Genomic DNA, 16,161 nt, shown 5'->3' with positions numbered 1-16,161 from the left:
TTTGTTTGCATGTTGTCTTGTCTCCTTCATTAGATTGTCAACTTCTTGAGTCAGGGACTGTCTTTTGCCTCTTATGAATTCTTAGTACTTAGTACAGTACCTGGAACATACTGGATGCTTAACAAATGGTTATTAATTGATTGATTCTATCTCCATTAAGAAATTTCTGTATTTCTAGAACAGTTCTGCTTCTCACTTTAGCAATGCATTCTTCAGAGCTAATCATTCCCTAAATGACAGGACTGCCAGGCAAGCCCAAATTTAAAAAATCTTCCTAACATATTTTGAGTCAGTGTGTTACAAACTGAAGAAGATGCCTAGATCTTATAAGCTTACTTGGACTTCTCTTGAAAATTATCTGGGTATAATGTTGAATAAAAAACTAGATTCAATCAGTAAAATCATCTTATTTTTTCACTATTCAGTCTTTTAATTTTTATATTGTCTTTTCCTCAATAAACATTTTTCTTCATATTAATAACAAGTAGCTATTTTTAAAATTGATCTTCCTGTTCTAAGAAACCTCCAGAATACTGCACAATAATAGTTCCTTCCCCAGATACAAGGTCCACCTGAAGGTTTTTTTCTAGAGTATTACTTAGACTGTTTTGAAGTGATAGTTTCATGAGGTTTTTTTGTTTGTTTTCCACCACACTTCCTTTTTTGATTTGATGAGACTAATTCTGAATGATCCTTGAAATGCTTGGCTTCCCCACACCAAGAGTTCCTGAATTATCTTGAATAGATATTGAAGTGTGCTCTTTAAGAGGTACAACTTTAAAAAATTAATTAATTTGTTTGCTACATTGAAGTTCTGGGCATCTCCCTCCCTCTCCTAACACTAGAGAAAGCATCATACAAAATAAATATGTATGTATATATATGATGTCTCCTTTGCTTTTATTTTTTAGTTAAGAGCTATGATTTCTGTTTTCTTGGAGTAATATCCATTTTTTCCATTTCATTTATCATTTATTTTTCATATTGTAATATTCAGATGTCACATTTTCCATATTGGCATTTTCATGCTAACAACCCTCTCCCATCCAGAGAAAAAGAAAGGATTTTACAGAACTTTGGGATGGAATGAAATAGAAAAAAAATTGTAATTGTACCCAAGTTACAAAGAACACAAAGAGATCAAACAATGGACAAGCTGCATGGAAGACAGCTGCAAGGATAACACGAGGAAGAAGCAAATTAGAATCCTAAAGAATCTAATATTTGTGTCATGGGGTTAACACTAGAGAATCTGAAGTGTTTAGAAAGTAGGACCAAATGGAGAATTTCAACAGGATGCTCTATTATAGAGTTCAAAATATCGATTTACATGTACTAGCATGCTGTTCTCTTTCCTCTCTCTGTTATGCTTTCAGTTTTTGCTAAACATTTTAGAGATTTAATCATTCAGAGCATGTCAGAATACTGACATGCTAAGGTTTATCAAGGTGGAATAGATAATATGTTCATATGTTCTATGCTTTTTTCCAACATGCTAACTGCTTTTTGCAGTACAGATAAGAATAACTGGACCTCACAAGTTCTCTGCATTGGGGATCACCATGACAAAGTAGGAAATTCACTTGACCTTACTCCCAGAAAACTACCAGTTGTGTAAACGTTGTAAATTTTATGCCTATCTTAGTATGAGTAGCAGCAAAGTATCAAGGTTGCCTGTGCTCTGAGGACAAATATTGTAGATCATCATAAGTCTTTGTAAAAAACAGAGGAAAAAAGGCTTCCTTCCCTTGCCTGTCTGTCTGTCAAACAGGCAAGAGCAAGTACTATCTGTTGTTTGGGCAGCAGCATGGAAACTGATATACAGGAAGAATAAAAGTAGATTTTTAGTAAAGGCTCTTCAGTAAAGGTCATTAAATATATGGTCCTTTGAACTCCCTAAAAGACTTGTAGAGTCTTAGACTTGCCTTTTTTTTGGATGCCAAGATGTTACAGCTTCATCTAGTCACACTCCTAAAGAGGTTTAAAGAAATAAGGTCCAGGAGATCCAAATAATTAGGATGTAATTAGACTATTAACTACACCATTATGTATAAACACATACACATCAATAAAAGACAACTTCAATTCAGTCCCTACAGCCATTTTAAAAAAGCACTGAAAGTCCAGGCTTTTTGAATAGGAGATATTTTAAAAGTCTATTATCAATTTTTAAATTATTTTTATTTTGAATATTTTCCCATAGTTGCATGCTTCGTGTTGTTTCCCTCTTCTCCAAACTCCCCTAGCCCTCCTTAGCTTAAGCACAATTCCACTGGGTTTTACATGTATCATTGATTGAGATGATTATATATTATTGATAGTTGGACTAGAGTTATCATTTAGTGTCTACATCCCCAATAATATCCCCATCAGCCCGTGTGTTCAAACAGTTGTTTTTCTTCTGTGTTTCTCCTCCCACAGTTCTTCCTCTGAGCCTGGCTAGTTTTCTTTCTCATAAGTCCCTCAGCCTTGCTCTGGATTCTTGCATTGCTGCTAGTAGAGAAGTCTGTTATGTTTGTACCACAGTGTATCAGTCTCTGTGTACAATGTTCTCTTGGATCTGCTCCTTTCTCTCTGCATCAATTCCTGGAGGTTGTTCCAGTTCACGTGGATTTCTTCCAGTTCTTTATTCCTTTGAGCACAATAGTATTCCATCATATATTAATGAGACCCTGTAAAAACTGTAATAATAAAGAGAGCCAGTAATTAAATGTTAGAGATGGAAGGGAGATAGAGAAAGTCTATGAGGTGTGACTCTCTTTTAGCTCTTTCCTCCCACCAATTATACACTGGGAGACTTCGAGGGGGTGTCACCCCTAAATTGAGTGACCTGGATAGTAGTGCCACCCCACAGGAGTTGGGGGCAAGGCTTCCCCTATAAATTGAGGGGGACCCCAATTCGATTCTGAATGAGGGCAGGGTTCACGTAAGCCTCCCCCAAGGTCAGTCAACTCCACAGAGGGTGTTCTGGCTTCAAGATGGAGGCAGCCACAATACACCGAAGTACAAGGATTTAAAAAAAAAATGGAGGCAGCCAGAACAAGCTGTGATTCCCCTCCCCCTAGTCTCTCAGGCACTCTGGAATGCTATCTGACTAATGAATGGCTTTTATTCTTCACAATTCAGGGGTTAGGGAAAGGGGTGAAGAGCAGAGGGATTTTGGGGTGCCCTCTTCTCTATTTCTATGGTGTCCGTTACTCAGGTGGGAACCTTTGGGTTTCCCACTCCTAAGCATCACCCCTCATCCCTTCTCCTTCAGTTTCTATTTCTATCCTTTTCTATAATTGTAAATTAGACTGGAAAGGGTCTCTCAGCAAGTTTGGGTAATGGGAGAAGAAGCCTAAGAGATTGCTCCCAAAATGGAATCCAAACGCTTTGCTAACTCGATGTTTGAAGTCTTGCTGGGTGAGATGGGATGGAATCTTTGACCAGGGAATCAGGGTTTCAATGTCCAAAGAAAGATCCTGAGGAAGCCCCCAGGACTGGATTTGAGCTGAGATGGTCTCCTTCTCCCTCTCTCAGTTCTCTGCCAGAAGTCCCTTCCCCTTCCTCCTCCTGAGAATTCCCCAGAATTCCCTCTGGTCTTAACTGTCACCAACTGTCAACAACTGTCAGCCACTCCTGTCCCATCCGCCTTGCACTAATCCCATTCTTACAATCACCAACAGATACCACAATTTGTTCAGCCATTTCCCAATTGAAGGACATTCTCTCATTTTTCCAATTTTTTTGCCACCACAATGAGCACGGCTATAAATATTTTTGTACAAGTCTTTCCCCTTATTATCTCTTTGGGGTATAAACCCAGCAGTGCTATGGCTGGATCAAAAGGCAGATAGTCTTTTAAAGCCCTCTATTATTAATTTAAAACATCAGGAACACTGGCACAATATGTTACCTGTTCTTTGTTTTAATTACAGGGTAACATATAAACTCTAACACAAAGTGGGGTGGGGAGGTAGAAATAGAAGCATTCTTTCACAGAAATGAAGTCAGAGCTAGTGTTTTGCTGAGTCTCAATGGTACTTTGAGAGATTCTCTTCAACATTTCTTTGGGGAAGATTTGAAGAATCTGCCAACCAATGTCCAAAGTTTCATAGACAGTGTGGTTTTCCTAAGGATCTTGAGCAATAAAGTAACTTTCAAACTTTTGTAAAAATACCAGATAAAGGAGATTATTTGAAGTGAGGGCTTCTTCTCCAACGATGGTTTTCATGACTTGTATTTCCTTACCAATAGACTAACATGCATATAGCTGATTACATACATCCACATGATATTTTCTGGTCATATTTTCTCCAAACTGGGACAAGGAGGGCAACACGTTATAGGCCAGTAAATTTGTCTGTTATATAGCTGTCTGTCCATATAGATTTGTCCTTTGGTAATATATACAGTCAATCAGGGTATGGTGAAGATAGGGATCTGAATCACTGAGTCATTCTCGCCTTTCATTTGACCAGCTAACGCATTTATTATAGCAAAATCTGTATACACATAGCCTGGAAAACCTTGACTGCCAAGGGACTTCATCTCAGGCTGCTGAAACCTCTTAAAGAGCTTCAACATAAGAATTCATATCTATTAGAATGACCAAAATATGTTTTTCACCTTGTTAGGTCAGGAAATCTACTATTGTTAAAATCATACAAGAAGAGATTATATGAACAATGGTTGGACCATTGGCCAAGTTCAAAAAAAGAGACAGACATCATACATTGAGTTGTTTTCTTCAAAGTCTAATTTTGGGGGGGGAAATGAGCAATTTTCCAAGTTACACTCATAGTAGCAAATACAGTGGCAACATTTTTCTCACTATATTCCGTATATTTGGATTTCTTAACCTAGTCAACCTGGCAACAAGATCTCATTATGGGGTAAGCCAGGAGCAGAGAAAATTGTAATATTCTGCCTTATAACAATGCTGTTTATGTCGTCTATTGCTGGAATGCCATTTTGAATCCTTTCCATCTGGGTAGATTCAGCTTTGGGGGATGTCCAATAATGTCAAGGAAGTCTCCATCAAGAACAACTAGGGCCATATCAATAGGTTTCCTTACAGTATTGGAAACTCAACCAAATATATTCTTAGACATGGGTGTTAGAAGACTATCTCTCATAAACTCATATATATCTGAAGTTCCTCCAAAAGCCGAAATACTGCTTTGCCACCACTAACTTCTATAACTAACTTCTATAACTTGACCAAATCTCTTTATGCCATTGGGTAATGTCAAGTGGATGATCTCAACCTATCTGGGACACTTAACCATTGACTTCTGATTTGCTTTGTATGTGAGGTAGGATTCAGGAGATAGTTTCAGCTGATGGCTAGCACTTGCTCCCATGACGCCATTACAGACACATTTGTTAGTCTTGGGTAATTTGGATAGGTCAGGGAAGGTCTAGTTCACAAATATCTGGATTCCTCAAAATGCTATCTTGTCTTCTCCATTCTGACTGGTTCTACGAGTCCCACTGAGCAGATATAGATGTAGATATAGCTGGGAGGTCTACACTCTGGATCTCAAACTCCTTACTACTTTAGTAATATCCATTTTTAAAAAACCATGATAAAACAAAGCAATGTCTATAACTCATTTTCCAGAAAACTAATTAGGGTTGAGAAAACCAGCTGGTCAGAATCTCAGTCAGGCTAATGTCAATATAATTTTTGTGACTGTTTCTGTCACAAAATGAAACTATATCAAAATGAGTTCTTGTTCCAAGCAATTTGCACATCGTTGTAGAAATTGTTATTCTTATTAGTTTAGGACATGCAGAAAATAAAACACTTTTTGGAAAATCAAAAATTCATCAATTTAAAAGGACCTCAGGGAGTCATAGCATCCATTTCCCTATTCTAATTCCTTGTAAAGCCTTCAGATTCATTCCATTCCTGTGCAAATATGTACAATGCCTTTAAGAATATCAAATTGTTCAGTAATTTTTTTATTTTGGAATGGAACTTGAATTTTTCTGACTCCCAGTTCAGAAGGCTATTAATGAGAACTAAATCTTAGATTAGACATTTTAATTGTAGGTTGATTGAAGTGCTGAGGAATCATGTGGTCTCTGGCTGATCTTCATTTATTGATATTAAATGGGCAACAGGTGGTCCTTTAATGAACTATTCATTATACCCAAGTAGCTCAATATGCTATTGGAGAACATTTAGAAAGAGACGTAAGGACAATGCTTATTTCCTCTACATCTATCCTTTGTCACTCCCTTAGACATAATGAACTATTCATCAGCTGTTCACAAAGAAGCATAGACAGGATCCCTGGGCAGTCCCAGCATGGTTTTTGAGCTGCAAAACTTCCTGAGTTTGCCTGAATATTTGCTGTGCTCATGAAGAACAAAAAACACAGACTTGGCCTTCATATCAAATAGGCTAGTAGGAAATTTGTGTAATCACATGAAATACCAACTGCTTTTTTTCATTCTTTTATTTCATTTATTTTAATTAATTTTCTTTAATATACATTTTAAAATTTATTGGGCTGTCTGCTTTTTCACCAAGTAACCAGATTGCAACCTCTTGCAACTTAATTTGATTGGATAAATAAGCCAAGAAGTGGACAAATACATTAATTTGAGAATATAATTTTAAGAAAGTTAATTCATGGGGCAGTTAAGTGGCTCAGTGGATAGAGCACNACTTGGATTCAAGAAGATCTAGGTTCGACTTCTACCTTAAACATTTTGTTAACTGTTAGACTCTGGATAAATCCCTTAATTTACCTCAATGTTCTCAGCTGTATCAGTTAGTAAGTACTTACTATGTGCCATATTGTTTTGTGGATTTGTTTTTGTCTAACTCTTCATGTGCCCATTTGGAATTTTCTTGGCAAAGATACTGGAGTAGTTTCCACTTCCTTCTCTAGCTCATTTTAAAGATGAGGAAACTGAGGCAAACAGGATTAAGTGACTCCCCAGGGTTCACAGCTAGTTTGTGTCTGAGGTTTCTTGTATTTGGGAAGCTGTAAGATGACAGAGGTCTGTAGCTATCAAATCTCTCTGATCCTTTGGTCTACAGAGAGGACACACACACACACACACACACACACACACACACACACACACACACACACACACACACACACGCGCTCTTGAAGGGAGGGGCAGGATCTTGCTGAGTACTCCTTCCCTTCCCCCCTCCCACTAAGCAGTTAGAAAGTCAGTTATAATATGGAGGTTGATCTGATATCTTCTGGGCTCAGATAGTAGGTTAGGAAAGACTAAACTCCTAAAGATGATAACTTCCTCTAAATTATTTCCCCACAGGACTATATTGGAGAAGCTTGAATTCTTAGAAGCTCACAGGCACAGAGGATAGGATATATACCAAGGTTGCAAAGTGGGAGGAACTCAGCTTGAGGAGGTTGTGAGTATTTCCCAAAATATATAGCCAGGCACTGCTCCCAATTGATTAGAGGTTTAATGATACATGGGGAAGGGAAAGAAGGGAGATGAAATAAGGATTGTCAAGGTCTGGGAAGCCCTCAAACTGTTATGTCCAAGCAGCCTCCTCCTCCCCCCCAAAGGGGAAAGCTAACTTGAATAACTAATCTGTTCTTTATCCCTATAAATGTTCTCCCTCTATATCTAAATAACTAAACAGAAGTAAACTGTGATGTAGTTAAATGTCAAACCAAGGTAAAGCAGGTTGGCAGCTAGGAACTAAAATGGCTTTCCTCAGATTCAAGCCTCAAGCCCCAAGAACAACCCAGGACCCAAGACCCAGCAAGCAGAGTGTGACCTACCTACTCTAATCCCAGGGTTCCAACTCCCTTAACTGCCTTAACTGCCCCCCTCTCTCAGAGTTCTCCAGGGGGAGGGGGCTCTGAAATTCTGAGCTGTAGCCCAAATCCCCTTTGCAGCTTGAATTCCTCTCTGCAATATGAATCTCACAGGTTGGATTTGAACTCAGATGCTATTGATCTGGGGGCCAGTATTCTATTCACTGCACCCTCTAGCTGCCCTTTATTGTGTTCCAGGCTCTGTAAAATGAATGCATTGTTCTTGATGTTCTCTGAGGCTCCTTCCAGCTCTAAATCTATAATCCTGTTTTTATTATTGTTGGTACTCCGTCCACTGATGCAGATTGCAATGTCTCTACAACTTAATAGCCTTTCTTTAAGATATTTTGTAGATGAGAAAGTCATCACCTATTAGCCAGCCAAGGAAGTACTATGTTTCCTAGGTTGGGTTCAATTTATTCATTATACCAGTGATGGGCAAACTTTTTAAAGCAGGGGCCAAAGGAAAGGAAATGCTCACTTGTCGGTCTGTTTCTAAGGCAACTCTTTTGAAATTTCATTGAATTGTATCCTACTCATTGTATTTGTCAGATTAGGAATAATGTTGCGCTCCCAGAGAGAACATTTCAAGGGGGCCATAGTTTGCCCATCACTGCATTATACTAAAGTGACCTACTGGATTCAGCCAGCATAGCTTTTAAGAGGTTAGGATCTGATAAGTCACTGTAATAGAACTTTAGTGGAAATTTGAAAGAAAGAAAATAACCCTGACGAATAGAAATATAACTAATGTTACTTAAAAATTGAACTTAATGTTTTTGTGGGTATTGTGTTCCGATAAGCAAGATTTTAAAAATTCTCTTCATTCTCTCTAGGATTCCTTGTCATAGATGACCTCATATTCAGCTAAATCAGAACCATCCAACTTTAGAAGTTTATATAGGAGAAAACCAACTAAGCAACCAAAAAAACCTATGCTTGGATACATCAGGTAGGAATCTACCCTGGAATGGCAAAAAGTTCTTCTTCCTTACTTCTGTGGCCTTAGCCCTCCCTTGAAGACTTTTGAGTACAAGATTGTTACTTTTTATGTTTTTTTATTAGAATATCCACAATTGGAGATAAAAATATTAATAACTGGCTTCATGGAGAGGGTATGTCAAATGTGGAATCTGCCAAAAGGAAAGTTCTCAGAGAAGCTGGTGTTCCTGGACTGAGGAGGAGCAAATAGTGGGACAATGAAGCATAGATAATTGCTACAGACCTTAAAATGTTTTGGTGGAAGAATTCTGAGCATATTGTCAGAAGTATTAGGTTATGAGTAGTGTTCTTATTCATTTCCTCAGGCCCCTAGTTTCTTGTGCATCGTGGGCAATCAAATTCAACCCAACAAGCATTTAGTAAGTGCCTACTAAAGGAAAAATACAAGAGAAGTACTCCTTGTCCTCAAGGAGTTCACTTGCTATTGAGGTCATATACGTATCCTGGACAGTTTAAAGAGAAAGAGAATTAACAATGAACAATCACAAATCTGGTCTCAGATGCTTCCTAGCTGTGTGACCCTGGGCAAGTCACTTAACCCCCATTGCCTACCCTTACCACTCTTCTGCCTTGGAATCAATACACAGTACTGATTCCAAGACTGAAGGTAAAGGTTCTTTAAAAAATAATAATACTAAATAAATAAAATGAAATCTATGCTAAAAAAACAATGAACAATCAATTATCAAGCATTTATTAAGCACCTACTATGTGCCAAGGGCTGTGGATATAAAGATATGCATAATTAGTCCAAGGAGCTCATTTTCTAATCAAGGAGACAATTTTCAGACAATTAGATACATACAAGATCTTTATAGGGAATGCTGAAGAAAAATTCAGAGAGGCAGCATTAATTTAAAGAGCAGGATTAGGAAAGGCTTCTTGAAAAAAAGTGAGATTTTGCTGAATCTTGAAGGATGTCAGTAGGTGTGGGATAAGAAGAGGAGGGAAAGCACTCTAGGAATGGAGAACAGCCAGTGAAAATAGGCAGAGACAGTAAAGATGAAGTCTTGTGAATGGATTATAAAGTAAATAGAGGAGAGTAAAGTGTGAGAAGAATAGAAAGGGAGACAGCTAGGTGGCTCACTGGATAGAGATCCAAGCCTGGAGATGGGAGATCTTGGGTTCAAATCTAGCCATAAATACTTCCTAGCTGTATTACCCTGGACATGCCACTTATCTCCAATTGCCTTGGAACTGATACTCAGTATTTATTCTAAAAAAGAAGGAAGAAGGAAGAAAAAAAAAGGAAGAAGGAGGAGGAGGAGGGCCAGATTAGAGAAGAAAGGAAAAAAAGCTTCACTCTTTCCATGGGCAATAATAAGAAGCTTTTTAAAATTTTCAAGTAAACAATCATTTTATTAAGCACCTACAATATGTCAGACACTGGGCCAAGTGATGGTAATAAGCACAATGTAACAAGTGATAACACTTAGAAAACAACTCAAAGTTAACACGAACTTTTCTAACCCCTTTTTCTGTGCAATCAGAGTTTACAAAGTTAAAATGTGAAATTTCACATTTTTTTTAACATGTCATCTCAGGTTATATTGCCCGTGAGAAGGATGAACCTTTACTTTTTCAACCTTATTTAATCAATGCTCTGACTCTGCCCTGCCTTCCTTTAGTTTTCAGGAAATAGAGATTTACTATTTTTTCCTGTGTATTTCACCACTTCTTTGATGGGGAAAGAACAGAGGGCTTGTAGTCAGAAGGCATGAGTTTGAAATGTAGCTTTGTTATTTACAACCTGGGTGACCCACAGACTTATTACTTGTGTGGCTTTGGGCAAATCACTGGCACACCCTGGGCCTCAGTTTTCTCATCAATAAAACAAGGGGATTGGATTAGATGGCCCCTGAGGTCCCTTCTAGCTATAGATCTGTGAACTTGTGATAAGGGCAACTCACTTAACCTTTCATTGCCCAAGGCCACTCAGACTAAGTTTCACTTTAAAAAAAAAAAGACTAAAAACTAGATTTTGCTATATTTTGGGTCAACTTTTTGCCTTAAAAATAATCTAATTTACTTTCAAAATAAAGTCAGTGTTAACTTGAGATATGAACCACATTCTTTGGTCATATCATTTCTTCTTGACAAACAAATATTCACTGTGGGAGAACCCATAAAAAGTCTTTCCCCTGTCATCTTCAATTTGAAACATGAGTAGAATCTCTGTCCTTCTAGAAAAGTCTTATAATTTTCCTCATTGGTTGTGACTCTCCATGACCTTTGTAACACTTGTATTCTGAGGAATGATATAACATTGTTAACATTGATCTTTTCCTGAGCAAATGTTCCCAGAACTTTCCCTTGAGGTCTCATCCTTTTTGAATGCATTTGACTGGTAAATCTATAGATTGCTTACTATATATAATAATTACTAAATGATTTTCTTTCTTTGGCCACTCTATGTTTTGCACTGTTAATCAATCACACAAACAAACCAAAAAGACTCGGTATTCTGGGTTTATTCTTTAAATTCGGGTGACACCTCGATATAGGTCCTCATCACTTCATATCCAAAAATAGCCTTCTCGTTGGCCTTCTTAACTCACATCTTCCCCTATTTCAGTCCATCATCTACTTAGCTGCCAAAGTGATTTTCCTAAATCATAGTCTGTTTGTATTTCCCCTTCCCACTATTAGCCACTTCAAGAGTAGCACATAAAATGCTCTTCTTGCCTGTTAAAGCCCATCACGGGCTAGATCCATCTTACCTTTGGAAGTCTTCTTTAGTTTATCCCCCTTCATGTATTTTATGATACAGTAGCACTGGCCTCCTTGCTGTTCCTTACATAGATTTAATCTTCTGATTCCATATCTTTTCCCTGATTCTCCCCCATGCCTTGAAAACTTGCTTGTTTTAGCTTTCTGGCTTCCATTAAGTCTCAGTTAAATCCCACCCCTGCAACAGCCTCTCCTGGTCTTTTTCAATGCTAGTGTATTCCCTTTGAGACATTGTTTAAGTTTCTTACATGTACATCATAGTTGTTCGAATGTTGTCTGCTCCATTAGACGGGATTTCTTGAGGACAGGGACTATTTTTGCTTTTCTTCTTATCACCAGCAGTCAGCACAGTTTCTGGCACAGAGTGACTACTTAATAAATGCTTGTTGACTTGAGAAAATGTGTTCCCAAAGCTAACTAGGTTTTGGGAATAGGGTAATGTGGTAATGCAAAAATTGAATATGTATGTCTATTGATCCCTATATGTGTGTATATGTATATGTAAAAAATATACACATTTAAGTGAATTAAAATTTATTCTCTGAATCCCTGAAGATTATGAATTAAATAAGACCTATTTAACTAAATTAAATAAACCTAGTAAAGTTCAGATTTCTCCCTAACTCATTGTAGTTTATCACATTTTGTCTTTCAGTCTATTTTTAAAAAAATCATTTTTACAGTGCCTATGTCCAATCCAATTAGAGAAATTATGCATATGGTTTTAAGAGTGGCTTTATTAAATGCTTTGCCAAAATCAAAAAACAGTACATCACTATGAGACTTGAATTCATTAATTATGCAATGCAAAAAGAAACAAAAATCAAATTTGCATTATACTGTTCTCTTCAGTTTAATAGTCCCTAATCCTAACCCACTGGCATTTTAAATATTTCATTCCTTCACTAAATCTTGGTATTGGATTTGAGATCCTTTGGGTACAGATGGAGAGAAAAGTAATTTTCTACATTATTTTGATAACCACTAGGATCTACTTGACAAAGTGGGAGATTCGAGAGGAGATACATAATTTCAGTAAAGCCCTCTGAAGAAAAGCTGCAGAAAAGCCCATATTTATTCTGAAATAAACATCAAAACTACTTTTACTGCTGTTTAATTCATTAACACAGAGTCAATCAAACAACCCATCCATCAAAAGTATTCAAACTATCTAGCTAATCAATTTGGAAGGAATGAAGGACTTGGGTGATGTAATGTCACAAAGTATAGGTCCTGGCTGAAGAGGCTCTGCTCATGACCTGTGTGTCTTCTCTGAAATAACAAGCCAGTTATGAGCCTCGACACTCAAGTGTAGGGCAGCTTAAAGGAGACAGAAATTCTAGCCAAGCCCTGACAGTATTCCCTCATGCACTCAAGTCTATGGGAATGGAAACCAACAAGGTGTATTTTAGTCTAGAAAATCACAGGAATGGTGACTGGAATCCTCAGGTAATTGATCGGCATGTTTTTTGCCAGAATTTTTAGTGCTGTCTTCAGAACCAGGCAGAAGTTATTTATTTAAATTACATTGGTTAGCTGATGCCAGGAGGGTCATTTGAATCTAGGTCTTCTTGACTTTAGGTCAAGTTCTACATCCACTATGCATGCTACAGTGTTTTGTGTTTTTTTGTTTTTTTTTTTTTACTATTTTTGTCTCTTTTTGGTCTAGCATGGTAACTGAACACTTAATAAATGCTGTTCTTAACAAATGGCTAACAGTTACTTAATAAATGGTTATTCCTTAGCCGATTGGTTGATCAGAATTTTTATTTGTTAATGATGATCATATGGTCACTTATTCTCTTTCTAACCTCTACTTGCATTAGTTTTCACTTTTCTATTTTTCTCATTTCCACCAATTCCTCCTTTTCATTATTCTTTGTGGTTCCATTTTTAGTATGACCATAAATTGTCTCTACTTGTCTTTTATTTATTTCCATACTAAATGTACTAATAATACTTATCTCATGGAAGAATGTGAAATGTAATTAATTAAGGAACAAAAATTGCTGCCCAGCTCTGTCAGGAAAGGAGCGATGATTGAGGAATTAGGTTTGTTTTTTTTAATTTTGTTTTGTTTTCAAACCTTAAAAAACACCTCCAAATTTTGCTTCATGTTGGTTTTTATTTAGCAGTCTTAGGATAAAAGGTCTTCATGATACTCCACAGTTTGATTATTGGGAATTCTAACATCCTTTATAAAGAATCTGATCATTCTTCCTCATATTTAATTTAGTCAAGATAATATGAATTATGGGATAGACCCCAAGCAAGGTGTCCAAGAATTGTACCTTTAGAGACTTAGGACTAGAAATATTTATAATATAAATAATAGCTGCTAGAAATATTTTCAGATTATAAAAGTCAGGAGAAATTTAGATGGATGTATCTTAGTGGGTTAGAATAAAAATAAATGTGTTTAATAAGAGCACTTTTGCATTCTAATGCAAAATTAGGATTTATAGTTAGGCTTTATTCTACTGAGAGGATGAGGCTGATATGGTTATGGTAAAGTGGGAGGTATATTTTGTTAGAGATTTTGTTTTATTGTTTACTGTTGTCAGTATAGCTATTAGAACTAGATTTTCATCTCTGTCTCTGTCTCTGTCTCTCTCCAGCTCACACTTACAGAGTGACATACTTTTTCTTATTATTTTCTTGCATTTCAATGGCACTTTTAATTTACAAAGTGTTTTGCTAACATCTACTCTCTGCTATAGATATTACAAATGTGCTATCTCCCTTTTATGATGAGGAAACTAAAAAGTCAGAGCAGATATGACTTCTTGTATTACAAAGCTACTAAATTGCAGAAAAAGAACTCAAGCTCAAGTCTTCCGACACCTTGGCTAGGAGTTCTCAAATGATATCACTTAGTGCCTCAGGGTGCCAAGTAGAACTACAGGGGTAACTTTAATATTTAAAGTTTTTATTTAACTACTTAATAAATGGAACCATTGAGTATTTCTTTTGGCCATAGGGCTCATGAAAAAAACATTACTGAGACACTAAGGGTCCCGTGAACTGAGCAAGGTTGGGAAACTTTACATTAGATAGTAATGCCAAGATTCCATGTATCTTTAAAAAAATCCTTGTTAACCCAGATATGACTAATCAGAGTTATATATAAATGTTAAGAAAGGAGAGGCTGGTGGAGGAGAAAAATAACCCATTTGTGTAAATAATAGTTTAATATTTTCATTCATGAGTGGAATTTGCCTTGCTTCTCTAGTGAGCTGCTCAAATTAACTTTCATTTTCTTATGAGGCTAATTAAAATCAGTGGGAATACTTTTTAACTGATTGATGTTTCCACAGACAATATTTTTATGAACTTCTGACAAGCACTCTGGGGTCCCTGCTTTTTTGGTTGCAACTTGCCTTTGGAAATTTTCTGATCCCAGCAGAACAGGTTCTTACTAAAGCCACTTCTCTCTTTAGGTTGGTGGCATTCAGACTTCAGCTGTGGCCAACAACTTCACAGAGCAAAAGTGGAACAGTGACATCTAGTGCCCTGAAGCATCATCTCAGTAGCTTTGCTTTCTCTCAGAGCCTTAAATTTCTAAGTTTATAAATATTTGCACACAGCCTTCCCTCTTTTGTTAGATTGGGGACAGGCGATAGATCTTTTGTTAGTTACTTTCAGTCTCCTAGTTGAATTTAATAAATCAGCAATTCAACAAGATTTCAGCTCTTCCCTCTCTCTTCTTCTTTTTCACTCAGACCAAGACCTAATGCCTAGACTATGGCAACAGCATCTCAGTTGATCTCCCAGATTTTTCATCATATGTTGTACCTTGCTGGAACCTGTAGTGTATCTTTGCATTGCCCTTGGGGTCCTATCATTTTGATTCATCATGATGTTCTGTGAGTCACTGCCATGTAGCAGCACATGTAAAATATTAATTGGTTCATAGATTAAGAACTGAAAGTTTCATACAAAGTCATTTGGTCCAAATCTCTCATTTAACAGTTGATAAAACTGAAACTCATACAAATAAAAGTTATTTACTCAAAGTCATAAGAGTGACAGAACCAGAATTTGAACTGGTGTTAAAGAGATGTATTTTGGGAGACAGCTAGGTGGCTCAATGGATTGAGAGTCAGGGCTAGAGATGAGAGGTTCTGGGTTCAAATCTGGCCTTAGACACTTCCTAGCTGTGTGACCCTGGGCAAATCACTTAACCCCCATTGTCTAGCCCTTACTGGTCTTCTGCTTTGGAACCAATACACAGTATTAATTCTAAGATGGAAGAGAAAAGTTTTTAAAAAAATAAAATAAAGAGATGGATTTTGGTCTTTTCCAGCAATTTGAGATGTGTAAAGAGAAAAAGGTACTTCAAGGTCATAATTGCAATGTTCTTTGATCCTTAAGTTTGGCTGGGTAACAAGCAATTTCAATAGCTGTCGCTTGCCTAGGAGAGCTGCCATTTCATAGTTCAAGGGTTCAGTAGCTTCAGTCTTTTAATAATGTATATAGACTGTATAATCATAAGATTTAAGTATGAGCAAATCTTTGCTATAATTAAAGCGGGAAGATGTTTCATCCCAATCCACTTCATTGCCATTAGGCTGGGATTGTAAAATGTTGACTTCTGGAGAAAGGGCAAATTTGATAAATGGGT

General features: G+C 37.0%; 1 pseudogene; it reads right to left on the bottom strand.

Annotated features, from left to right (window-relative positions):
* Positions 1-3,910: 3,910 nt before the first annotated feature.
* Positions 3,911-5,348, bottom strand: LOC123241921 (annotated as a pseudogene).
* Positions 5,349-16,161: the final 10,813 nt, after the last annotated feature.

The sequence above is a fragment of the Gracilinanus agilis genome, chromosome 3, assembly GCF_016433145.1.
Source record: "Gracilinanus agilis isolate LMUSP501 chromosome 3, AgileGrace, whole genome shotgun sequence".
Taxonomy (NCBI): Eukaryota; Metazoa; Chordata; class Mammalia; order Didelphimorphia; family Didelphidae; genus Gracilinanus; species Gracilinanus agilis.
The sequence above is the reverse complement of the archived record's forward strand: the minus strand, read 5'-3'. Positions and strand labels throughout refer to the sequence as shown.